At 45.8% G+C, this 26,645-nt stretch overlaps 1 protein-coding gene and 1 non-coding gene across 2 annotated transcripts in view; both read left to right on the top strand.

Moving 5' to 3' along the window:
* LOC126092640 (KH domain-containing, RNA-binding, signal transduction-associated protein 2-like) overlaps window positions 1-26,645 on the top strand; it is a 675,125-nt gene that overhangs the window by 333,573 nt on the left and 314,907 nt on the right. The gene's annotated exons all lie outside the window — the stretch shown is intronic.
* On the top strand, window positions 14,699-14,773 carry Trnas-cga (transfer RNA serine (anticodon CGA)). The gene has a single exon. It is a non-coding gene; the product is annotated as a tRNA-Ser (tRNA).

Below are 26,645 nucleotides of genomic sequence, written 5' to 3'. Positions count from 1 at the left end.
ATAAGACAGTAGTTTGTATATGTAGACACCGACGGCGGATACGTGAAATATTGTAGTTGCGATTCTCTGTGGCTGGTAGAATGGTGCCCAGAGCGCATTATTGTCGTCATGTTTAGTGCTATCATACTTAATGTTGCCGTTTTTAGTGACGTCATGTTCGCTGGCCGAAGTGGCCGAGAGGTTCTAGGCGCTGCAGTCTGGAACCGCGAGACCGCTACGGTCGCAGGTTCGAATCCTGCCTCGGGTATGGATGTGTGTGATGTCCTTAGGTTAGTTAGGTTTAACTAGTTCTAAGTTCTAGGGGACTAATGACCTCAGCAGTTGAGTCCCATAGTGCTCAGAGCCATTTGAACCGTTTTTTTGACGTCATGTTCAGTGTTGTTGTCAGGACTTGATGGGTATATAAGGGGTGTGAACAGAGCATGATGTTGAGTAATCAGCGTCGAGGGCACCAAGACGTCACGTACTCGTGTGAGACAGCGTTGTCCGCACTTGATAGAGGGGTAAAGGGGCCTCATTGTGTGTCTCCAATTGGCTGACTGCTCGACAAATATCGACATTGTTGTGGTATTTGGATGTGCTAGATGGTGGGTTGCATGGGAAAGTGAGGGCAATAATAATTGTCATGAAAGTTCAGATAAATTACGTATGACCATCTGAGACCGAAGCTAACTCCGTCCCAGTACTTGGATGTCAAGGACTACTTACAATAATTTTTGGGCAACTTACCTCAGGAGAATGTACATCACCTTTATGACACTCTCCTCAAACAAATCACTACATGCATCCATACCAGAGAGAGCTCAACGTCATACTGATACGACGGTCACTCCAAAAGAAATGCACACTATTTTTGTAAAAATACAGTTTTCATTCTGCATGTGTGAAAGTTTTACAGTGTATAGATACATCCTTCCCACTAGTTTTCAAACAAGGGACAGTGGGAAACATCCACAAAAGGTTGAGAAAGGTGCATGGAGATGCTGCTGTCGATCGCAGTACAGTTAGTCGGTGGGCAAGCAGGTTACATGATGAAAGCGGGCACACACTCCAGACAATGTGCAGAGAGTTAACGAATTGGTGACTGCTGACAGACGCATCACAGTGAACGATTTGTCACGCTACGTTGGGACAGGGGAAGGAAGTGTTTGCAGAATACTGAAAGTGTTGGCGTTAAAAGAGGTTTGTGCCTGGTGGGTTCCCAGGATGTTGACAGTGGCTTACAAAGAAACAAGAAAAACGGTATGCAGCGAACTTTTGGAACAGTACGAGAACGGTGGAGATGAATTTCAGGAAAGATGGTGAAACATGGGTCCATTATTTTTCTCCAGAGACGAAGAAGCAATCAATGGAGTGGCATCATGCAATTTCACCCAAGAAAAAAAATTCAAAACCACACCTTCTGCTGGAAAAGTTATGGATACGGCGTTTTTCGATTCCGAAGGACTCTTCCTTGTGGACATCATGCCAATTGGAACCAGCATAAATTCTGATGCATATGTGACGACTCTGAAAAAACTTTAAGCTCGACTGAGTCGTTTTCGACGAAATCGGCAAAAGCAGGATGTTTTGCTGTTGCACGACAATGCACGGCCACATGTCAGTCAAAAAATCATGGAAGCCATCACAAAACTCGGGTGGACAACACTGAAACACCCGCCTTACAGTCCTGACCTGGCTCCATATGACCATCATTTCTTTGGGAAACTGAAGGACTCTCTTCGTGGAACAAGGTTTGAAGATGCTGACTCCCTTGTGCACGCTTCCAAACAGTGGCTCCAACAGCTTGGTCCAGAATTTTACCGTGTGGGTATATAGGCGCTGGTTAAAAGATGGCGTAAGGCAGTTGAGAGGGATGTAAATTATGTGGAGAAATGAAAATATTGTTCTTAAAGGATGTATAAAGCTTTCAAACGAGTAGAATAGAAGACGGATTTTTAAAAAAAATATAGTGTGCATTTCTTTTGGAGTGACCCTCGTAACTGAACTCATAGTGTCAACTTCTTAGTAACTTTAACTGGATTTTGTAATCACTGAAATTGCATGACATAGCTTCTCAATCAATGAAGTTTTATTCAGCTTCTCAACTCCTTTTGGGTGCTCCACTTTTTTTTGCGAGGCCGTGTATAATTTAGACCTTAGAAACCGAATATTTACAAAATAGTATTTACTAGAAAATGGAGTACCGTATTTTTTACAGAATGTATCACAAACCAAGATTCCCGCTCGATAGACTATTTGGAATCTCACTCCACACTGACCAATAGTTACAAATACCAGGTAATTATGCGGCTTTTTTGGCTCAAAAAACTTTCGCGTCCGGCTATACTATAGTACTAAAATGATGACTTTATAGAACAGCTGGTGGGGAATTAATGAATGATGATGATTTTGATAATGACGACGACGATGACGATAACTGTGCTGACAGACAAGCCTTAGAGAAACGCCAGAAATCGGTGACCATGCCCAGACAGCGTTCTGTTTGACACAGCAAGCTTCCCATTTCGCGTCACCACTCTACGGTCTTGTTTATTCAGTATCATTTTTTCTGGTACGCGTGTTACGGACATATGAGATGCGCAGATATCGGACATTTTTATCCACCAAACGATATGACTACTGCGACCTAAATAATGTTGCTCTATTGTGATTGAATTCATAGAAACGCTTGTATAACGCTTGACTGGCAGCGGGGAATGAAAACTTTTCTGCTGTTTCAATTAGACTGACATAATTGGCTGACAGTACCACAAATGTCACAACTGAAGCTTACCTATAAAGCTGGAGCAGAATCGAAACGAACGCGGGTAATTTTGCGGGGCAGAAATTGGAAATAAGAAGTACCAACTGTCTCACTAACTCGTTAGTTCATAGTTTCATAAAAGACTTACAAAAATTTATCTTTCATCATTTTAAGAATTAAAGTGTTCAAAGAAAATTGTTTTCCGTTCCGGAGCTTTGTTAGACGCTAATATTGATGATAGAGCTGGAGGATGGGTTGGAGAGGAGGGTAATAGTAAATATATGTTTTCACTCTGGGGCAATGATCTGAGAGAGGTGTCCTAGATGATCTGAATCTGTAAATTGCATTTGGCTTCATAGATGGGTTAGTTGGCATTGATTTTTCTTTATCAGTTTCGCTTTACACTTCTGCGTAGGTACACTTTAGCTATGTGTTCTCTAACCATCTCCAAATGGAATAGTTTAACCAGAGTTTGACTTTTCTACTTTCCATTATTTTAACTTGTTCGTATTTATCTAGAGAGTTCATTGTGATGTGTTGGAGATGTGTAGGAGTTTTAATCACCACTCTGCTGCACTTCTCGAATTTGAACTGCATGTTATCAATTCAACTTCACAACAGACTGTCAGAGATGTTCAGAGTGAACATGCAGTTATGAATAGTGTCTTATTAGCGAATAAGTTTGGGAGACACACTGTAAACGTTTCATCTACATAAAGCGAGAAATTACAAATGTTGTAACTGTACAAGGTGCTCGCAAATTCCCTTTACAAACTTATTAGACATATAGAGGGGGGGGGGGGGGGGCGGGGAGTACATGATATTTTGAATAGCGGCTTCAATTAAGATGCGTAACGCGTCCTCATCTGCTGGTCGTTTTCACTTTAACTTTAAGTGCGGTGCCTGTTCTTTCGGACGGCCACAGACCTTTTCAGAGAAGCTACACAAAAGGCTCTAACTGTTAAGGGAAGCAGCAGAATGTCACGAGTTTTGAGGATAATGTAATGGGCAAGGGGCACTACTTTAGTAGTGTAAGTTGAAGACATTGAGATTGACGTGAGGTGTGTTAGGGCTGGTCAGTGCAAAAGTTCCTATGGGGCCGGCGTGTTGAGGTCATCGCTCTCTAGGCCTCCACACTACTTAATTAACTTAAACTAAATTACGCTAAGGACACACGTCCATGCCCGCAGGAGGGCTCGAAGCTCCAACCGGGAGGGGGGAGGGGGGGCAGCCGCGTGAACCGTGCAAGGAGCCCTAGACCGCGCGTTTACACCGCCCAGCTAGCCCGTGCAGTTGCGCTGCCCACTGTGCTCATACTGCACACGCTCAGCGCATCTGTCAAGTAAGGACAAGACCCCAGTTCGAATCCTGGTTCGGTGCAAATATTCAGCTTTCCTCATTGATTTAAATCAGTCCCCACCAGCAATAAATGTCATTAATTTCTCTCTCTTTTGAATGCTGTAACTGTCATTGAACATATCTGATGCCTGAGAGTCTCATCGTTCAAAGTATAAAAATTTCCGAAAACATCTTAACACAGCACACACACACACACACACACCTATATATATATATATATATATATATATATATATATATATATATATATATATATATATTCCGGGAAATTGAAATAAGAACACCGTGAATTCATTGTCCCAGGAAGGGGAAACTTTATTGACACATTCCTGGGGTCAGATACATGACATGATCACACTGCCAGAACCACAGGCACATAGACACAGGCAACAGAGCATGCACAATGTCGGCACTAGTACAGTGTATATCCACCTTTCGTAGCTATGCAGGCTGCTATTCTCCCATGGAGACGATCGTAGAGATGCTGGATGTAGTCCTGTGGAACGGCTTGCCATGCCATTTCCACCTGGCGCCTCAGTTGGACCAGCGTTCGTGCTGGACGTGCAGACCGCGTGAGACGACGCTTCATCCAGTCCCAAACATGCTCAATGGGGGACAGATCCGGAGATCTTGCTGGCCAGGGTAGTTGACTTACACCTTCTAGAGCACGTTGGGTGGCACGGGATACATGCGGACGTGCATTGTCCTGTTGGAACAGCAAGTTCCCTTGCCGGTCTAGGAATGGTAGAACGATGGCTTCGATGACGGTTTGGATGGACCGTGCACTATTCAGTGTCCCCTCGACGATCACCAGTGGTGTACGGCCAGTGTAGGAGATCGCTCCCCACACCATAATGCCGGGTGTTGGCCCTGTGTGCCTCAGTCGTATGCAGTCCTGATTGTGGCGCTCACCTGCACGGCGCCAAACACGCATACGACCATCATTGGCACCAAAGCAGAAGCGACTCTCATCGCTGAAGACGACACGTCTCCATTCGTCCCTCCATTCACGCCTGTCGCGACACCACTGGAGGCGGGCTGCACGATGTTGAGGCGTGAGCGGAAGACGGCCTAACGGTGTGCGGAACCGTAGCCCAGCTTCATGGAGACGGTTGCGAATGGTCCTCGCCGATACCCCAGGAAGAACAGTGTCCCTAATTTGCTGGGAAGTGGCGGTGCGGTCCCCTACGGCACTGCGTAGGATCCTACGGTCTTGGCGTGCATCCGTGCGTCGCTGCGGTCCGGTCCCAGGTCGACGGGCACGTGCACCTTCCGCTGACCACTGGCGACAACATCAATGTACTGTGGAGACCTCACGCCCCACGTGTTGAGCAATTCGGCGGTACGTCCACCCGGCCTCCCGCATGCCCACTATACGCCCTCGCTCAAAGTCCGTCAACTGCACATACGGTTCACGTCCACGCTGTCGCGGAATGCTACCAGTGTTAAAGACTGCGATGGAGCTCCGTATGCCACGGCAAACTGGCTGGCACTGGCGGCGGCGGTGCACAAATGCTGCGCAGCTAGCGCCATTCGACGGCCAACAACGCGGTTCCTGGTGTGTCCGCTGTGCCGTGCGTGTGATCATTGCTTGTACAACCCTCTCGCAGTGTCCGGAGCAAGTACGGTGGGTCTGACACACCGGTGTCAATGTGTTCTTTTTTCCATTTCCAGGAGTATATATATATATATATATATATATATATATATATATATATATATATATATATATCATACTTTAATGCACTTGACATTATGTATATACTATATATACTGAACCTATTGTTTTAGACAGTTTGATCACATTTCCCAGTGCCTCTCAGAGGGTTGATTGAAACATCTTCAAGCTAATTTTCTACCGTTCCTCTCTCTAACATCTTGTGGGAAAAAGGAGCACCTAAGTCTTTCCGTGCGAACGCTGATATCTTTCATTTTATTACATTAATATTTCCTCCCTATGTAGGAGGGTAGGAGGATGTCACCAAAATACTCTCTCATTTGGAGAAGAAAGCTGGTGATGGAAATTTCGTAAGAAGTTATCATAGCAAAGATAATTGCCACCCTAACTCCCGTATCACATCCGTAACACCCTCCTTCCCGTTTCACGATAGTGCAAAGCGAGCTCCCTTCTTTGAACTGTTTCAATGACCTCGGTCAATCCTATCTGATGCAGATCCTACACCGTGCAGCGATACTCGAGAAGCAGAAGGACAAGCTTAGTGTAGGCAATATCTTTAATAGACCTACTGCATCTTCTAAATATTCTGCCGATAAAACGCAGACTTTGGTTTCTTCCGCCAAAACATTATCTTTGTGACGTTTCTAACTTAAGTTGTAATCCATAGGTGTTTATTTGAACTGACAGTCTTTAGGTTTGTGTGATTTACGGTACAGCCAAAACTAGCGGGTTTCATCTATTACTCATGTGGATGCCTGCACACTTTCCATTATTTGGAGTCAGTTGCCACTTTTCGCATCGTACAGAAGTCTTGCCTAAATATTTTTGCAGTTGTTTTTTATCTTTTGATGACTTTAGGAGAAAATGATTCCGTATCTCCACAGCATCTGAAACAGCTGCCCAGATTTTTTCCTAAATCGTTTAAATAGGTTAGGATAGCGCCAGTAACTCTACCTTGGGGAACGCGAGAAACCACTTTTGTTTTACTCCATGACTTTCCGCCAGTTACTAACGGCTGTGACTTCCATGATAGGAAATCAGTGATCCCGTCGCACAACTAAGGTGGCACTCCATAGGTACGCCGTCTGATTAGAAGCCGCTTGTGAGGAACGGTTCAAAGCCCTTCTGGAAATCTGGAAATACTGAATTTATTGGAGGGGTCCTGTCGGTAGCACTCACCACTTCGTGTGAGAAAAAGCTTGTTCTATTTCAAAAGAAAGATTTTCCAAAATCCTACTGCAAATCGACGTCAAAACTGCGTGTATATAATTCAGCGGATTACTGCTATTTCCTTCCTTGAGTATTGGTGTGATGTGTCCAGTTTTCAGCCTATAGGCAAGGATCTTTCGTCGAGGGAACGGGTGCATTTGATTTTTAAGTACGTAGCTATTATGTTAGCAGACTCTGAAACTAACGTAATTGGTATACAATGTGGACCAGTTTACGTGCCGTATCAAGTGATTTAAGCTGCATCGCAACACAGAGGACATCTGATTTAGTTCTGTTGCTGGCTGTTCTTGTTTCGAATTCTGGAACATTTACTTCGTCTCCCTCGACGAAAGAATTCTGGAAACGGTTTCGAGTAAGTCCGCTTAAGTGGGACTGTTATCGCTAACGTTATTATTGCTATCGCGTAGAGGAGGTATTCATTCTCTAGACGTTTTCGGTTCACATGATCTTCGCGGATAACAACTCCTGATACTGCTGCCAACCAAGCTTTAGTGTACTTTATTTCCAGGCAGACCACAATGATCTACGCGCGTGTCGTCGCTGAGAAGTTTCGCGTGCCTCGTGGAAGGCTTAAAGTATTAAGCACCCTCTCGTGGCAGGACGAGCGAAAACAAATGGTCAGCGGAGGAGCAGGGTAACAAAAACAAATGTGTTGGTGGACGGCGCAAGCTGCTCAGACGAAAGGACGGGGAATTAAATTTTTTTGCGGGTGGCAATGAATGGGACGAGCAGCAGCCTCGGGTAATTTATCTTAGTTTTTTCTTCACTGCTGCCATCTCACACTGCCTTTCTGCCGATTTCATCTTGCATCGAACATTACAGCAGATTTTTTGCATCCCTGTTTGTGGGCCAACAATAAATATCACGTATGGCTATTCAACATTTCGTTCCTAAACTTCCTTATAACTCTACTGTATGTCCTTCCATTTTACGAATGTTTTGCAATCCCTCGTTTCTCCTCGGATTTCGCCGAGGACTTTTACGGGTACTGAGGTGCGATTCAGTCAATTTGCAGACTGCGGAGATGCTGCAACTCACCAGAAAGATAACTTAGTTGCCAGTTAAAAAGAAAAATTTAGGACAGTGGTTATGGATAAATGCTTGAAATTACGTTAAAGCTTCATTTCATCTTAAAAAAGTGAGATGCACAAAAATAATAGTTCCTTTTTTCTGATCTAATCTCACAGCGTTGTGGTAAGTGTAAGGCTGGAAGACAGGCAGCCGCACTAAATGGGTTAAAGAAATGGACGCAGCTTATCGTCACCGTAGATTTATTCGCTTGAAACATAGAAAGAAGTCTGAATCGAGATTAAAAGATAAAGGGGATGGTGCCATTGTTATGTTTCTTTCTTACTGCAGCTTCGTAGACGAAAGTAAGCACGTAGGGGAGCGGTTTGATGAAATTGTTAGTTCCCATGGCATATCATGCGGATTCAAGGAAAACAAAACTAAGATGAAGGAACAATAGAAATGAGAATTTTGATATGAAAAACAGTATAGGAATTATACTGAGTGAAGGAACAGTGGGAGATAATGTTGTGCGTAGAGGGAACACATGGTGTTTTTAATTGGTACTTCAGTCCAGTGATTGATTTTAGAATCGCATGAACTAAAACTCACAAGAGACCGCCATAAGCAGTTTCTGGCATTTTCTACGGTTTTGGTTGCTGCTAACATGATGTTTGTTTGGCGTAGCATGTATAAATATTCCGAGCTTTACACATTTAAGTGCTGTATGATATATTAAAACTATTTGTAATATATTGTTAATTCTTCAGTTACGGAAGTTTATGGCAAGTAAAATTCTAAAATTTTTTAAAGTAATGACATAACATGTGGGCGATAAACCCATACTTCGTCCGTCGTGCACCATCTTGTACTTTGAAATAGAAGGCCTTTTACCACGGAACACATTAACTGAGTTTCGTCAATGTTTTAACAACTATGCCTGTCTTGAAAATGGAAATTTATGTTGAAACTTCCTGGCAGATTAAAACTGTGTGCCGGACCGAGACTCGAACTCGGGACCATTGCCTTTCGCGGGCAAGTTTCTTTTTTTTTCCGCGGTTCCGGACTGCAGCGCCAGAACCGCTTTTTTTTCCGTAGCAGTCCCGCGGTTCCGGACTGAGCCCTTTTTTTTCTTAAGAGTGTTCAGTTATGAGTAGGTGGAGACAAGGCGGGCAGGGGTCGAAACCCGAGGCCTGGCCGCGATGTCTCCCTCCTCCCGTCCCTGAAATACTCCCTCAAAGTAGCTTTTTCATTTAGTTTTGTTTTATTTTTTTCACCCGGAAAAGGGTAAATGAAAAAAAGATCTTTATTGGTACAAAATTAAATAAAACAGAAATGCCATCCTTCCGGCGAAAATAACACAAGACAATATACTCCTACAAGGCGAGCAATTTTTTTTTATGAACAAGGTGCAGGAAAAAAAAAGAATAATAATTCTGATGTAATCTAAGAGGTGTGAAGCAATATACAGTGGAGTGAGGGAAAGGCCAGTGTTTTCTGGGGTAGTGCATTAAAGAAAGGAGGCGCGTGTCCATGCGCCCACTCCACTGTGGGTTACAATGTAGAAAGTAGCGCGGGGAGTCTCAGATGTCAGCAGGGGGGGGGGGGGGGGGCGGGAGTGCTGTCTGCGTGGGGCACCATCCAACTGAGCGGGGGTGAAGTAAAGATCGCATGTAGGTAATTGGCGAAGAAGGCGCGGTAGCGCGGTCGCTGTTGGACTTCACTGTGGGCGGTTTGTAAGAACTGCCAGAAATCAAGGCGTGATTTGTCGCCATCATTATACATGTAGGTGATCGTCCATCCCTTGACCCATACAATCGCATGATTTTTGGAGGCGGGGAAATAAGTATTCTCAGGATGGATAAAAGTCCGTGGGTCAATCGAATCCGGCGGAACGCGGAGGTAACAGGCAACGAACTGTCGGGCAAGTTTCCAGACGTCACTGGTGGCAGCACAAGTCAGTTGATGGACATCGTCATCCACGAGGTGGCAAATGGAACAAAGTGGAGAGTCCTTTAGTCCGATGGCGTGAAGGCGATGATTTGTGGCGAATTTTTCATTTGCGACGTGGTATCATGTTGCCCGGACGTTGGAGGGAAGAAAAGGCTGGTGGATGTGACGCCAAACCGTTGGCCACCACGTGGACGGATGTCTCAGTTCGATATTGTTGCTGGATATGGAACGAAGGAGTGGGGTGTAAAAATCTTTAGGTCGAGGAGAACGCGTGGTCGGTAAGTGTGTTTGAGCATAACTGTAGTCGACGATGAAATCGGAAATGTGCGTCAGATGGTGCTTGATGTGTCTGACTGGTACTGGTGGTGTTATGGTCGCGGGCACAAGAATTTCCAGCAAGCTGCGCGTAAGGGAGGTGCCCCCGTGCCACTGCTCGTGCATGGTGGACATGTACAAGGACGCCGCGCGGAGTCGCACATTGACAAGACCGAGGCCCCCCGCTCGTGGGGGAAGGGTGAGTGTGTCGTAGCGGACCTTAAAGATCGTACCGGCCGTAAGGAAGTATCCGAGGGCAGCCTGGAGGCTGCGTCCAATAGTTGATGGCAGCGGGAGGACCTGTGCGATGTGGACCATTCTGGCCGCCACATGTTGATTGAGGTATTGGACACGTTGTAAAGAATCGAGTCGTCGGAGAAGATTTTGTCGCACCGTCGTGCGGATAGTTTGGAGTGCACGCCGAAAATTGATGGCAGCGGAGCGGCGCACGGTGGAGGTGAAAATGATACCAAGATATTGTAGTTGTTGTACACACGGGAGAGGTGCTAAGTCGTCGTGGGAGAGGCCGCGTCCAATGGGCATCGCCGCGGATTTAGCCACATTAATGTTACTGCCCGCTGCAGTGCCGTACGTTGATATCAAATCGAGTACCGTGTGTGTTTCACTCCGTGAGCGGATCAAGAGGAGGAGGTCGTCCGCATACGCACGACATCGAAAACTGTGCTGTCGCAAAGTGAGACCAGAAAGGTGGCTCGTCAGACTCCCGATGAGTGGCTCCAGGCTTATGGCATACAGTAGGGTCGAAAGTGGGCAGCCTTGCCGTACGGAACGCCGGATTGCCACTGGTCCCGCCACACGGCCGTTAACCTGAATCAGCGATTCGGCGGTGCCGTACAGGCGCCGGATCACGTCGATAAAGGCTGGTGGAAAACCCATGCGGTTCATCACTGAGAACAGAAAAAGATGCCGCACTTTGTCGAAAGCGCTGTCAAAATCAATGGCAACCACTGCGGCGCGGAGTCTGCACGCCGCTGCCAGTGCAATTAAATCGCGACATTCTCCTGTGGCCGTTTGTATATTAACTGAGCCGCCCAGAGTTGTCTGTTCCGGGGATAGAATGCTAGGCAGGATCTTGCGGCATCGCGTTGCCAGTAGGCGTGTAAAAATTTTACAGTCTGCGTTAAGCAGAGTCAGGGGACGGTAATGTGCTGTCGTCACACCTGGTGTCGGTTTGTGGATGGGTATAATAATTCCCGTGACGAAGGACGGCGGTACGGCGTTCCCCATCGTCAGCAGTTCATGAAACATCGTTGTCCACCGTGACGCCATGAGTGTGAAGAAAGTGCGATAAAATTCTATCGGCAATCCGTCGACACCAGGTGACTTATTCAGAGCACCTTTTTTGATTGCATCATGGATTTCGTCACGCGTTATGGGCTCCATCAGCTCGTCCGCTTCGTCGCCGGTGAGGGTGCGAGTTACGTGTGGTAACACAGACTCCTCAGCGTGGTTGTTGGTAGTCTCCTCCTGGTACATTGTGCGGTAGTGGTCGACAAAGGCACTGACGATTTCGGCCTGGCAAGTGACGTGCTGGCCGCGACAGGTGGTGATCTCGGTGATGAGTTGTTGTCGTCGATGTTTCCTATCGGAGGCGATATGATGCATGGTCGGATGTTCTTGTTCCGCCGAATCTTGACGTCGGGTTCGCACCATAGCCCCCTGCAGTCTACGGCGTGTCAAAGTTACAATTTGCGCCTTAATCCTGCTGCGTTCCCTCTGAGTGTCGGGGGTGGGCGGTTGGGCGTCCAGATCGCGGAGAACGGCGTAGAAATAGTCGGTAGTGTGCCGGCGCCACATAGCAACTTCCTTTCCATACTGAATCAAAGTACGTCGAATGGCAGGTTTGGCACATTCCAGCCACCAGGTCAAGGTCGTGCAGTATTTAGGTAAGCGACGTTCACAGGTGGCCCATGTCTCGGTAACACGTTGAAGACATTCGGGATCATGAAGATGGGAGGTGTTTAGCTTCCACGGTGCACGACTACGCCAGACCACTTGCTTGGGGAAGAGAACGTTGCAGATGTAGGCACAGTGGTCCGAAAAGGCCAGGGGCCAAAGTTCTGCACCTTGGACTGCAGGTGTGAGTTCCCGAGAGACGTAAATTCTATCAAGGCGGCTCGCGGAGTGACTCGTCTGGTAAGTATGTCCAGGCGCGTCGCCGTGCCGAACTTCCCAAGTGTCGCGGAGCAACAGATCTCGGACGACAAGACGCAGTTCTTGACAGGTGTTGTAGTGGGGCACTTGATCTTTAGGGTGCAAGACACAATTAAAATCACCCCCAAGCAAGTAATGGTCGCAGCGTCCAAGAAACAAAGGAGCGATTTCTTCTGAATAGAAGAGTGCCCTGTCGCGTCTGCGGGTGGAGCCTGACGGAGCGTAAATGTTGACGATACGCGTCCCCATGACGGTGACGGCCATGCCTCTGGCAGATGGAAGGTACGTGATATCGGCCACTGGAATGCCTTCTCTGGCGTAGATGGCTACGCCGCGTCCCAGGTGGTCACCAGGAGAAGGATAAGTGTTATATCCCGCGACGTCTGGAAGTGTGGCCAGGTGTACTTCCTGTAGTAGTGCGATATCGACGTCCGACGCCCATATCATCTCTCGCAGCAGTTGAAGTTTCACGGGTGAGCTAATGGTGTTAGTATTGATCGTCGCTATTCGGTAGGTTTGGAGCCGTATCCCGCCGTGGACGGGAACTCCACCGGCGGAGGATGAAGAGGGACGAGGCAACGGTGAGTCGTGCCGTACGCCACCTGACGGCATTATCAGTGCCGTAACGATGCTTCCGTCTGGGGTAACTCTGTCCCCAGCGTGTGGTCCGGGTCCTCATCGATGTCCTCACTCCACACCATTGAAGGCGTTGTCGTTGTGATGGTCGTACGTTCCACTTCGGTCGTAGGGGTGGAGGACGTCTCGGCGGCAGTCGCATCTGTGGAGTCCATTGGTTCAGGAGCACCTGAGCGAGCCAGTAGAGTAGGCATCGACGTATCCACAGTCGGCGTCATGTTGTTATTCGTATCGTCGTGTAGGTTCTCCGAGGCCTCGTCGGGTCGGACGGCCTCTGGAGCATCAGGGGGAGGTGATCCGTCTCGTTCCGAGACCGTACGGCGCCTCCTCTTGCGCCTCTTAGGTGAACGTTGTTTGCGGGTTCGTCCCTCCGTGTCGGAAGACGGAAGGGAGTCGCGTCGCTCTGAGAGGAAGGCCGTCGCGGGAACGTCAATTGAAGGGGCGTCCATATGTTCAGGCGGGTGGGTGTCGGAAGTCGTCGCTGTTGGTAGTGGCGCCGGAGTAGCGTCAGGCTTTGAGCGCGACGCGTCGGCCCCAGCTGTATCCGTAGCAGCTGGAAGGGTCACCGGTGCATGGTCCGATGGGCGGCGGCCGGTGGGAGGAGAAGAGAGCGCCGATGCGTAGGTGATCGGTAAAGCCGTCGTCGGAGCCGGAGGTGCCACGGTAGCGGCTGGCAATTGGGTGATTCGTCGCTGAAGACACTCAGATCTGAGGTGGCCTTCTTTGCCGCAACCAGAACAGGTCTTGGGTTGGCCGTCGTATATGACAACCGCGCGGCACCCGCTAATTTGCAGGTAAGATGGCACGTGGCGATGGAGGTCGATGGTGATCTGCCGTACACCGTTAAGAACAGGGTACGTTTGGAATTGCGCCCAGCGTTCGGCAGTGTGACCATGTACAGTGCCATAGGGGCGGAAAGCCGCGATAACGTCTTCCGCTGGAAGCTCGAAAGGGAGTTCGAAAACTCGTATGGTGCGCATTCCTAAGCCGACATGGTCGACAGTGACCGCTCCGACATTGCCGTCGGCGTGGCAAAAGCGTAATCTATGGTTGGTGTCACGAAGTATTCGATCACATACCGCGTCATTGACGACTTTGACGTACACAGTACTGCTTAATATGGACAAATGGATGCCCAAGATGTCAGAAGCTGGGATCTTAGCAACGTCGCGTAGGAAGCGTTCCACTTCCAAGGCCTTTGGTCGTGCGTAGTCGTTGCAGAAATTGAATCGTAAAGTTGATTTTCGAAAACGGTTGGCCATGATTCTAGTGCACGTAAGCGACACGTAAGTGACGGCCGCTGAAATGTAAACAACAGCGAGCGCGCGCGCTCCGCAGGCGGAAACAACAACACGTCCGCACTGCACGGCGGCGAAAGCCGGACTAAGGGCAAGTGGTCTACCAACTGAGCTACCCAAGCATGACTCACGCCCCGTCCTCACAGCTTTACTTCCGCCAGTATCTCGCCTCCTACCTTCCAAACTTTATAGAAGCTCTCCTGCGAACCTTGCAGAACTAGCACTCCTGAAAGAAAGGATATTGCAGAGACATGGCTTAGCCACAGCCTGGGGGATGTTTCCAGAATGAGATTTTCACTCTGCTTGGGTAGCTCAGTTGGTAGAGCACTTGCCCGCGAAAGGCAAAGGTCCCGAGTTCAAGTCTCGGTCCGGCATACAGTTTTAATCTGCCAGGAAGTTTCATATCAGCGCACACTCCGCTGCAGAGTGAAAATCTCATTCTGAAATTTATGTTAGTTTACAATAGCTGCAATTTCGAAATGTGTTTAATTTTTTAACTGGTTTCTAACAATACTTCTACTTAATTTGATTTTAATTAGTGATTATTGGTGTGTTGTGGAATAATAAAGTAACAGACGCCTGTGTACGGTATTGACAAAAGTTTCTCGATTTCATCGATTTTTAATTCCATTTCAATATTTTTTTGTTTTTGTTTTCTTTTTGTTTTTTTGTTTTTTTTTTTTTTTTTGGATGCATGACTATCTTGCCAGTTCAAACAAGTCTTTGCATTTGGAAAAACCTTAATTTTCCTAAGTAAATTCTGTAGTTTCAGAAAAAAGGTTGAAGCACATAAAAAGCGAGTGCCACAATTTCAAAAACTTTATTCTGTACCACAGAGGCCAAAGTTTAGTAACTGTACCAAATGTACAACACTCCGCCACTTTAATTAAGTTAATAAGTAATTAAAAATAAAAATTAGGAAGAAAGTAACATCTGGGACTAATTGCAACAGAACAACAAAGCTTTCTCATCAAAATTCTGAGTCCAAAAGGCCTGAAGCACTACGTTTTATGGAAATGAATCAGGCAGAACTTAAATTTCTAAAGAGAAAAACTGTAAGTTAGTATAATCTTCGAAATGAAGAGGTACTGTTAGGGGTAGACGAATAAATCACACAGGGAATCCTTATCAGAAGGAGAAATAATTAACAGCCTACCTGTTTTTGATTCAAACAAGGTACATGGAAATACAGTAGAGACGAGATGTTTGGAGAGCTCAACAAACGCTACAATATGCAAAACGCTTTTAGGTTACTTAATATCGGTGATGGTCTATTAAAGAAATACAATACAGTATCAAACTATCTATACCGAATCCAATACCTCCAATACTGGTATCCCAGAGTAATCCAGTCAATGAAGGATAAGTAAGTGAAAAAATTCGTGTAGTCAAAAATTTTGTACAGTTGGGGAGAGGGGGGGGGGTGGAAGGAGAGAAGCTGTAGGGACTGTAACGAACCACACAGAAAAAAATTCTACGCGTCGGGTAAAAGAATGGGTGGAAGGGGGGTGGAGGTGAGATTTAAAGAACTTTTTCTATGTATTCTTTCCAATTCCTCGAAAGCTGCGGCTTCTAGTGAAAATGTTCTTCAGTAAAAACTCAAATTGCATGAAATTTTGTACAGAGAAAGCCCTGTTCGTTTTTCCACTAGGACTAATAGCATCCGACTGCAAGGGATGGAAAACTCACAGTGGTTTAATAGTATAAAATTACTGTTTACTGTTGAATGAAACGGGTTAAGGACAAATATTAAATTTATGACGTTCAAATGGTGTAGAACATTATTAGGGAATAAAATGTGTTCGAGAGGTATATTAGAGCGGTGAGTGCGGGGGTGGAGGGTAAAAGCGTGAGAGAAAGTACATCACCGGATGCTGGTCATGCAGTTCCCTCCGCCATAGGTCTTCAAACTGAAAAACTTTGGTTGCCCACTCTCTGTGCACGACTACGTCACAAGAACCAACTACAGGATGTTTCCCAGAATTGCGCACCGACCCGTCGTGCAGAGATACCAGGAGGCGTTTACTTTCCACACATTGCGTTAGCACTACGTGGAATAGAATGTAAATTCCGAATAACAGTACCGCAAGAACAGTATAAGGACAGAATGTGGGTAAAATCTCTGCACACGGTCCTGCGCTGCTGGAGGGGAAATAGATGCTTCGTCATCCTGTACGCAGATGTAGTGTTCTTCCGGGAAAGGCAGCTTCGTCGCCGCGAGCGCTGCACGCTTTTCAGTTTACCGTGCCGACTATCTCTTCCCACCTTCTGCTGTCCAGTTCTGTTTTGTTTGTAGACAAAGTAACTTCACAGAGCTTGTGTTTCTACAGAATGTCCCAGGAGGAATCGTCAATATTTCACGGATGTAACAGGCACAATCGTTCGAAGCAAAAAAGCTTATTAAACGTGGGTGGAGAGTTGCTGCCCATATGCTTCGCTTGAGTTTCTGTTACAACTTCATTTAGCATCTAATATTTATATTCATTGTAATGTTAACACAATTCGTGGACAATACCGCCCGCCCTCCCCCCCCCCCTCCCTTCCGCCGATCCCGTGATTGTCTGCACACTGTGCGGCCAGTGATTCATAAAGAGACCTGGGGAAGGGACGGTATAACTTTATGAAGTATCCTGTAGCGGACATTTGCGACGTAGTGGAGTACCGCCTTTCTCACGAGGTACTCTCCACGCCCAATCTCTTCACCCTGTCACACCGCTAGAACACAATTTATCCCTTAACATGGCTCTACTACACTTACATGTAGTACACACAATTAACACCCATTTCGTTTAAAGATATCCCTCAGTTTTATAGCCTTAAGAAAAAAATCGCTCTGAGCACTATGGGACTTAACTTCTGAGGTCATCAGTCCCCTAGAACTTAGAACTACTTAAACCTAACTAACTTAAGGACATCACACACATCCATGCCCGAGGCAGGACTCGAACCTGCGACCGTAGCGGCCTGAACCGCTCGGCCACTCCGGCCGGCATAGCCTTAAGACACTATGTTTAATAATGTGCAGTATTTTTATCCCCTGCAACGCGGAAACGGTTAGTCCTAGAGGAGAAATGAATAGGACTATATCTGTAGGAAGTTTAATTCAGTTTATTCCCTAGAAGCCACGGTTTTCGACATTTAGAGAAATGCATAAAAAATTACCTTTAAACTTTCGCCCCACCCCAACCCCCACGCTTCCAGCCAACCGGTCAAGACTTTTAGCACGTTGTTCATGTCGTTACCCCCTTACTACAACACAAACAATAGCGACTGCAAGAATTATTTCACCCAATCCCCCTGTTTTGGTCTTCGCTGATTGGGCTAAAAGATACAAATCGTTATTCCTCTCACAAAATGCATTCAATTCAATTCAGAGAATTAGAGACATATTTTTTTTTGGTACGTTTTACTGCTGGCAATTGATTTTTCCAATGAGAGCCTTTTGCAGGGAACTTCCACAATAACGGCTTCATGAAAATCCATATCGATCTATGGGCTTGATAAGCATCAGATATATCTTTCGCTTCCCTCTCGTTTATAAAGTTCATACCGTGTCCGATATCTGGCATTGGTAAACTAAACAAATGTTTACTGAGTTTATTGCGTATCTCTTCGCGTTTATTGCTTCACGAAGATAGTACGAAACCCCAAGACAAACACAGACGGGAGCGACTAATGTGTGCAGCGATAAACGTCACTTTACTTTGTTGAGTAACACAATAGTAAAGGCGAACGCACTAAGCACGAACACGACCTCACCTGACCTCGAAGTACCCCTCATGATACTGAGTTTTATTCCTCTGCCTGGATACACGCAGCCTACCTCCTGTATAATTTTGGCCCTAAGGTTTTGGAAACCGAGCACTTACGGACGCACACACCACGTACCTACAGCTGTAGCTGTAAAAGTGTAAGTTTATAGGCACCATTGATGGTAACGTAGTTCCTAATGCCTGTGCAAAAGGCAACATTTATAACTCTAAAACATTACCGTACCTCATTACCGCAACGGAAATTTCAGTGTAGCCTCCTTCTGACTTCCTACGGACACCTGTACCTTCAGTGGTATCGCCTAATAAACTCTTTCAGAAACAGCCTACTTACGTTAATCTTCTGAGTTCTCGACTTAGGTTAAGTAAAGTATCCGAGTAGCTGAAATAGAAGCTATAAGTTTGTGAACACCGAACATTATGACAAAATATAATTTAATGTCCAGATACTTCGAGAGTACACAGTACCGAGGCCATTGTCTTAACTTAAAATTACGTAACGGTGTCCTGACAATCAGTGGTACTGTGCTTAGGACATAGTTAATGACCCTGGCGATAACATATACGTCATTTCCGACAATTACACACAATTTCTCAATACGCAACAAATCTATATACACATGATTGTACAAAATAGCCTTAGAAACAATATATATATTACGTGTCAATAACTTTAATAAACGAAATTCTGTTACTTTTTCATAATTGATAAGCAGATCTACATATATTTGCGGAACTGTAGTAATAGACGCAGTTTAGTAGTAGCCACATAAGTGAACAATATGAGTTTAAGCATGGCACTTTTTACATAAATATTTTTATTCAAGAGAAATAAGAAGAAGCAGTGTAGTAATGTTGTATCTTTATCAAGACTCAGCTGTCACTATTACGTCTAACTCTATTACTTGGAAGTGTTCACTGTTTTATTAGCAAACAGTTGACTTAGTGACAATTTTTTTATAATCAAGACGGGCTGACGCTCATTTCACTTGAGAAAAGTTACTATTTCCGTGGAAATATATGGGAGTAGTAGGTAAATATTTTTTAAAATTCCTATTCTCCCGAAATTTTTCCTACGTTTGTAGACCACATTGTACATTACACAACGTTTTTTCTTCACTATTAAATATAATTGGTTCCTGAGAAATATGGCATTTTAGTCGCACATTGCCTTGCTGGAATTTGGGAACAATGTCACTACAACATTGGTTATGCATGCCAAACACTTTTATTGTTTACTGCTTTCATAATTATGCGATGTATTTCACTAAAGCACAGACAATGTTAATCGAATGCTCGCAGTTACGCTTTGATGTTACATATAAAACCACAGCATTCCTAAAATGATGAAGATTAACTACGAGATATATTTAATTCCACTTAGAGAATTCTGGAATAAGGTGGGGGTTCCAATTAGTACGCCTATGTAAAGACCTGTTGTAAGTGTTCTTGTCTTTATTAAGTTCTGCATACCTGCAAGAGTGTCCACAAAAAACTGCCTTCATTAAAATGCCGTCTTACAGTCCGTAAAATTTTTTTTTAACGTTATATGGCTATTTTAAGAAGAATTTAACAAGGGGAAAACTAACTTTGTGCAACGATTAATATATGGGCCCATGAACGTATAAATCAATTGACTACTAAATGCGTTAATTCCCCACTAATGTTCTAAATACTTTTCACACAAAGATTACAATTATTTGATATTAGAAGAAGCACTGAATGGATCCTGAGATCGCCGCGCGGGATTAGCCGAGCGGTCTAAGGCGCTGCAGTCACGGACTGTGCGGCTGGTCCCGGCGGAGGTTCGAGTGCTCCCTCGGGCATAGGTGTATGTTTGTCCTTAGGATAATTTAGGTTAACTAGTGTGTAAGCTTAGGGACTGATGACCTTAGCAGTTAAGTCCCATAAGATTTCACACACATTTGAACATTTTTTTTTTTATCCTGAGCTACCTTTGACTGATGTGAAGATCTCGACCTCACTCGCCTTCAGAATCTGAAAGAATCATTGAAAGACGCTGATCATGACATTGTTGCTGAATAAATGTGTGGCAACCATGCAAGTACCTCGTAAGGAGTAAACACGTTTAATAAAGGAACATGATCATGAAAAATCTCTACTGCAGTTCAGTCTGCAAACTGCGTGATTGCAGCATTGCATGTTGTACCACCATACAGCGAAACCTTGAGAGGTGGTGGTCCAGATTGTTGTAACCACCGGTACCTCTAATACCGACTGCAGTGATGCATGCCTGTATTCGTCGTGGCATACTATCCACAAGTTCATCAAGGCACTGTTGGCCCAGATTGTCCCACTCCTCAACGGCGATTCGGTGAAGATCCTTCAGAGGGGCTGGTGCCTCACGTCGTCCATAAACAGCCCTTTTCAACCTATCGCAGGCATGTTCAATAAGGTTCACGTCTGGAGAATATGTTGGCCACTCTAGTCGAGCGATATACATATCCTGGAGGAAGCCATTCACAAGACGTGCACGAAGGAGGCGCGAATTGTCGGCTATGTAGACGAATGCCTCGCCAACATGCTGCCGATATGGTTGCACTATCGGTCTGAGGATGGCATTCACGTATCGTACAGCCGTTGCGGCGCCTTTCATGGCCACCAGCGGCATACGTCGGCCTCACGTAATACCGCCCCAAAACATCAGGGAACCTCCACCTTACTGAACTCCCTGGACAGTGTGTCTAAGGTGATGAGCCTCACCGAGTTGCCTCCAAACACGTCTGCGACGATTGTCTTGTTGAAGGCATATGCGACGCTCATCGGTGAAGAGAACGTGATTCCAGTCCTGAGCGGTCCATTCAGCATGTTGTTGGGCCCATCTGTACCACGCTGCATGGTGTCGTGGTTGCAAAGATGGACCTCGCCATGGACGTCGGGGGTGAAGTTGCGTATCTTGCAGCCTATTGCGCACAGTTTGAGTTGTAACACGACATCCTGTGACTGCACGAATAGCATTATTCAACATTGTGGCGTTTATATACAAACTATTAAAGAAACCTTCAAATATATCAAAAATCTTTGTATGAATGAGGAAGTGATTTACATAGTTCGCCTTTGATTATGGTGTGCTGTAGAGAAGCAGATTTCTCTCTCACGTAAATAGAGACAATACTTTACACTACAATGCAGGTTTAACCCTATTACTCATAACGCTCAGTACAGACGTGGATTCCTTGCACTGAAGTAATACGCTGGGCTACGCTAGGCAGTGCGTTACCTCGTTAGGTCTCCTAACTCGTAACGAGAATATGCAGGAAGCGAATCTCATTCCAAGTTTGCACATCAGTCTTCACCACCGGGAATCAGCCAGCACAAAGCTTGCACGTACAGACCCAGGTAGCTACCGCCAGCTAGCCTCTTCCCCCGACCTCCACGCTATGACTCCCTATCATTAGCGACCAGCCTAGTTAAAGAGTACGTTTTCCTCATTGTAATGTCAACCACATACTGGCCGACGCTGCTCTGCTCTCCCGTTGGTCGAGACACTATTCGTCAAAGTACGTCGTCCAAATGACCCATCTTGACTGATGAAAGAGTGTTTTCAGTTACGAAATAGACTACTGGGCAAAGAATATTTTAGCAAAAGTGTCCGCGAGTTACCATTCACAGAAAATGACAAAAGCTGGAAGCCGACACGTGTGACAAATGGTACCATATCACGTTGCAGAGAAATATGGCATCTTAGTCGCATACTGACATGCTGAAATTTGGAAACAATGTCACAAAAACATTGGCTACGAATATCATACACACTGAATCTTTACTGCTTTCTTACGTGTACGATAGATATTACTAAAATACACACAACATTAATCTTAGCTTCGCAGTTACGCTTTGATGTTACATATGTCGTGTGGCTAGGGCCTCCCGTCGGGTAGACCGTTCGCCGGGTGCAAGTCTTTCGATTTCACGCCACTTCGGCGACTTGCGCGTCGATGGGGATGAAAAATGATAATGATTAGTACAACACAACACCCAGTCCATGAGCGGAGAAAATCAGCCGGGAATCTAACCCGGGCCCTTAGGATTGACATTCTGTCACGCTGACCACTCAGCTACCGGGGACGGACGATGTTACATATAAAGTCACAGAATTCCTAAAATGATGAGGGTTCACTATGTGGTATATTAAATATCACTTAGAGAATTCTGGAATAACGTGATGGTTTGAATAATCTTCTCGTTCAGCAGCCTTGGGCAGAATGCTTTCCAGGCTCATTTAATGTGAAAAATGTCAAATAACAGTTCCATTACAACGCACAATATGTGTCACGTGAAAAAATACAGAGTGTACCATAATTAATGGCGTAAATGCATACAGTTGAAAGTACACGATCGTAGAAGCAGAAAAGTCTGATTGAAGATAGGTCTGCAAACGATGTAATTGCTACTTTGTGGTTGCCAGGCGCTAACGGCGTGATTTTAAGTAAATACCGCATGCTGGTCTTTGATGTGGTCATTGTTTATATTTTAGAGGCGTGTAATTGTAAACAGAATGGATACGACAGTACAGCACACAGTCAGAGTGTTACTAATGTCACTTGTCTACGCAGCATAATTAGTTATGTATGTTGGTGGAATCATGGAACATTACAGTAAGGTGTATGCATTGCGCATTCATGTATGGCTCGCTTATACCGATAAAGATATTCTGCCCGAAGGCACCTCGCGAGTCGAGCTTTTGCGAGAATATACACTCCTGGAATTTGAAATAAGAACACCGTGAATTCATTGTCCCAGGAAGGGGAAACTTTATTGACACATTCCTGGGGTCAGATACATCACATGATCACACTGACAGAACCACAGGCACATAGACACAGGCAACAGAGCATGCACAATGTCGGCACTAGTACAATGTATATCCACCTTTCGCAGCAATGCAGGCTGCTATTCTCAGATGTAGACGATCGTAGAGATGCTGGATGTAGTCCTGTGGAACGGCTTGCCATGCCATTTCCACCTGACGTCTCAGTTGGACCAGCGTTCGTGCTGGACGTGCAGACCGCGTGAGACGACGCTTCATCCAGTCCCAAACATGCTCAATGGGGGACAGATCCGGAGATCCTGCTGGCCAGGGTAGTTGACTTACACCTTCTAGAGCACGTTGGGTGGCACGGGATACATGCGGACGTGCATTGTCCTGTTGGAACAGCAAGTTCCCTTGCTGGTCTAGGAATGGTAGAACGATGGGTTCGATGACGGTTTGGATGTACCGTGCACTATTGAGTGTCCCCTCGACGATCACCAGTGGTGTACGGCCAGTGTAGGAGATCGCTCCCCACACCATGATGCCGGGTGTTGGCCCTGTGTGCCTCGGTCGTATGCAGTCCTGATTGTGGCGCTCACCTGCACGGCGCCAAACACGCATACGACCATCATTGGCACCAAGGCAGAAGCGACTCTCATCGCTGAAGACGACACGTCTCCATTCGTCCCTCCATTCACGCCTGTCGCGACACCACTGGAGGCGGGCTGCACGATGTTGGGGCGTGAGCGGAAGACGGCCTAACGGTGTGCGGGACCGTAGCCCAGCTTCATGGAGACGGTTGCGAATGGTCCTCGCCGATACCCCAGGAGCAACAGTGTCCCTAATTTGCTGGGAAATGGCGGTGCGGTCCCCTACGGCACTGCGTAGGATCCTACGGTCTTGGCGTGCATCCGTGCGTCGCTGCGGTCCGGTCCCAGGTCGACGGGCACGTGCACCTTCCGCCGACCACTGGCGACAACATCGATGTACTGTGGAGACCTCACGCCCCACGTGTTGAGCAATTCGGCGGTACGTCCACCCGGCCTCCCGCATGCCCACTATACGCCCTCGCTCAAAGTCCGTCAACTGCACATACGGTTCACATCCACGCTGTCGCGGCATGCTACCAGTGTTAAAGACTGCGATGGAGCTCCGTATGCCACGGCAAACTGGCTGACACTGACGGCGGCGGTGCACAAATGCTGCGCAGCTAGCGCCATTCGACGGCCAACACCGCGGTTCCTGGTGTGTCCGCTGTGCCGTGCGTGTGATCATTGCTTGTACAGCCCTCTCGCAGTGTCCGGAGCAAGTATGGTGGGTCTGACACACCGGTGTCAATGTGTTCTTTTTTCCATTTCCAGGAGTGTATATCAAATGAGACGACCAAAGATCCATTCTTTCAGTGTGGATGTACACCAAGCCCAATCTCTAGCGGGAGTCCTAAATGGCGAGAGAGGGGTTCATGGATAGGTGGCGCTACGGTAGCAGGGATCAACAGGACGGGAATTGAAATGGAATGGGAAGCGAGCCGGGATGGCACAGGCGATGAGGTGACGCCTCTTGTTGAGCTAGAGATCCAGGTTCGAATTCCAGACGGTACAAATCTTCACCTTCGGCTCAAACGCAGCTAATGTCTTTGGAAACATCTGAATAGTTTACAGTGGTGTACCAACGCCTCCGAGATAATGAGAGCTTTATACATGCTGCAGGAGCGGGTAGGCGTGCACGAACTACGGCTGTATTGAAGATGTGGTGCTGGAAACAGTCTAACACATTCCAGGAATGTCGACAAGGATATTTGCCGCACAGATCCTGGACTGAGCCACAGTAGTGATTGCAGAATAAAGGGTCGCAATGCAGTGTACCCGTACCACCTCCTACTATTAAGAACATTTAATTATATAAAAAGTAGAACGCAATAACAGAGAAATCCACATAAAGAGTAAATAGCGAAAAATAAATTAATACTGATTTTAAGTCAACTGATTAATATGCGTTCAAAGAGTATTTTGAACCTGTATGTTAATGTGACACATGTAATTAAAGATCAATAAGGCAAGTCGTATTACAGCTATAGCCAGATCCTCATGTATAGCATTCATTTTCAGAAATGTGGTGCATCAGAAGTAAACATCAATCAATCACAATTTGTATTCAAACCTAAAGAAACGTTTCTTAACTCTCTGCAAACTTATCACGAAATCTGCTGAATAAACGGTTAATAACATATGGTTTCCACAGAAAGTAGGACCAGAGATCAAATTTCCAGCACCCGATGGTTTATGGAGAAGTCACGAGAATTCTAGGTGGATTTGTATCTCTGCTCTATTGATTATGCTAAAGCCTTTGACTTTGCCGACCTAAATAAATTATGGAAAGTGCTCAAAAACATGGCGGTTCTAGGCGCTTCGGTCCGGAACCGCGCTGCTGCAACGGTCGCAGGTTTGAATCCTACCTCGGGCATGGATGTGTGTGATGTCGTTTGGTTAGTTAGGTTCAAGTTGTTCTAAGTCTAGGGGACTGATGACCTCATATGTTAAGTCTCATAGTGCTTAGAGCCATTTGAACAATCAGAAACATGACAGTACCAAACCATATCATTTTCCTCATACGAAATTATACTCTGGCCAAGAAGCCACGATGAGAACCATATATGGACCAACAAAATGGGTCAAGATTCAAAACGGAGTATGGCAAGGCTGCATATTGTAACGTTATTTATTGAGTATGCTCGCAGAATACATTTTGGAATGTCGGACTACGAAAAGCAGAAACCGGAAATAAAATAGCTGGCATAAATATAAACAACGGTAGACGGGCAAATGATGGCATACTGATATTAGAAATCAAAATGAGACTAAGAACCTCATACCGAAGGTGAAAGGTGAAAGTTTAAAGGCTCATCTAATCCTCAGTGTCGACAAAATCAAAATTATGGCAACTACACCTATCAACTCATATCATACAGCTGGAGAAACAATTGAGGTAGTTTCTACATTCAGTTATCTTAGCTTCCACGTTTCTGCTGATGATGACTGCAGCCACAAAATTAAGAGATGGTTACTTGGCAGAAAGGCAATATCCAACCTTGGTAGTGTTTCAAGCAATAAACACTTGACTATAACAACAAAGGTCCATATAGCAAGGGGAATGGTCTTTCTGGTTGTATTGATGTGCGACCTAGAACATAAGAAAGGCTGATTGGCGTAGAAGAAACAAGTTTCAATTTCAGTGTTACAGTTCCATGGAACGAATAGGTTGGTGCTACAGCAAATAAGAACAAGATGCCTCTTTGAAGATCTGATACTGAAACAAAAACTGTCTTACTTTGGACACATCAAGCTGGGGAAAGCCTAAGGCACATGGAGAAGTGAGTGGTAAAATGCGAGATGGATCGATATCATCATAGAGGTAACGGATTATAACCTGGAAAGTCTGCGGCAGAAAGTGTGCAGGACAGAAGAAATTGGCGTGGTTTACATCATGAGGACTCTTTAGAATGGTAATTATAAGTATATAGGTTGGTGGCAAAAGTCGTGGGATGGAGATATGCACATATACAGATGGCGGTAGTGCCGCATAGACAAGGTATGAAATGGCAGACTATTGGCGGATTTTATTTGTACTGAATTGATTCAGATGAGAAAGTTTCCGACGTGGTTATGACCGCACGATGCGAATTAAAAGACGTTGAATGCGGAAT

This window comes from Schistocerca cancellata, chromosome 7 (assembly GCF_023864275.1).
Source record: "Schistocerca cancellata isolate TAMUIC-IGC-003103 chromosome 7, iqSchCanc2.1, whole genome shotgun sequence".
Lineage (NCBI taxonomy): Eukaryota > Metazoa > Arthropoda > Insecta > Orthoptera > Acrididae > Schistocerca > Schistocerca cancellata.
This window is presented reverse-complemented; position numbering and strand designations above follow the sequence as displayed.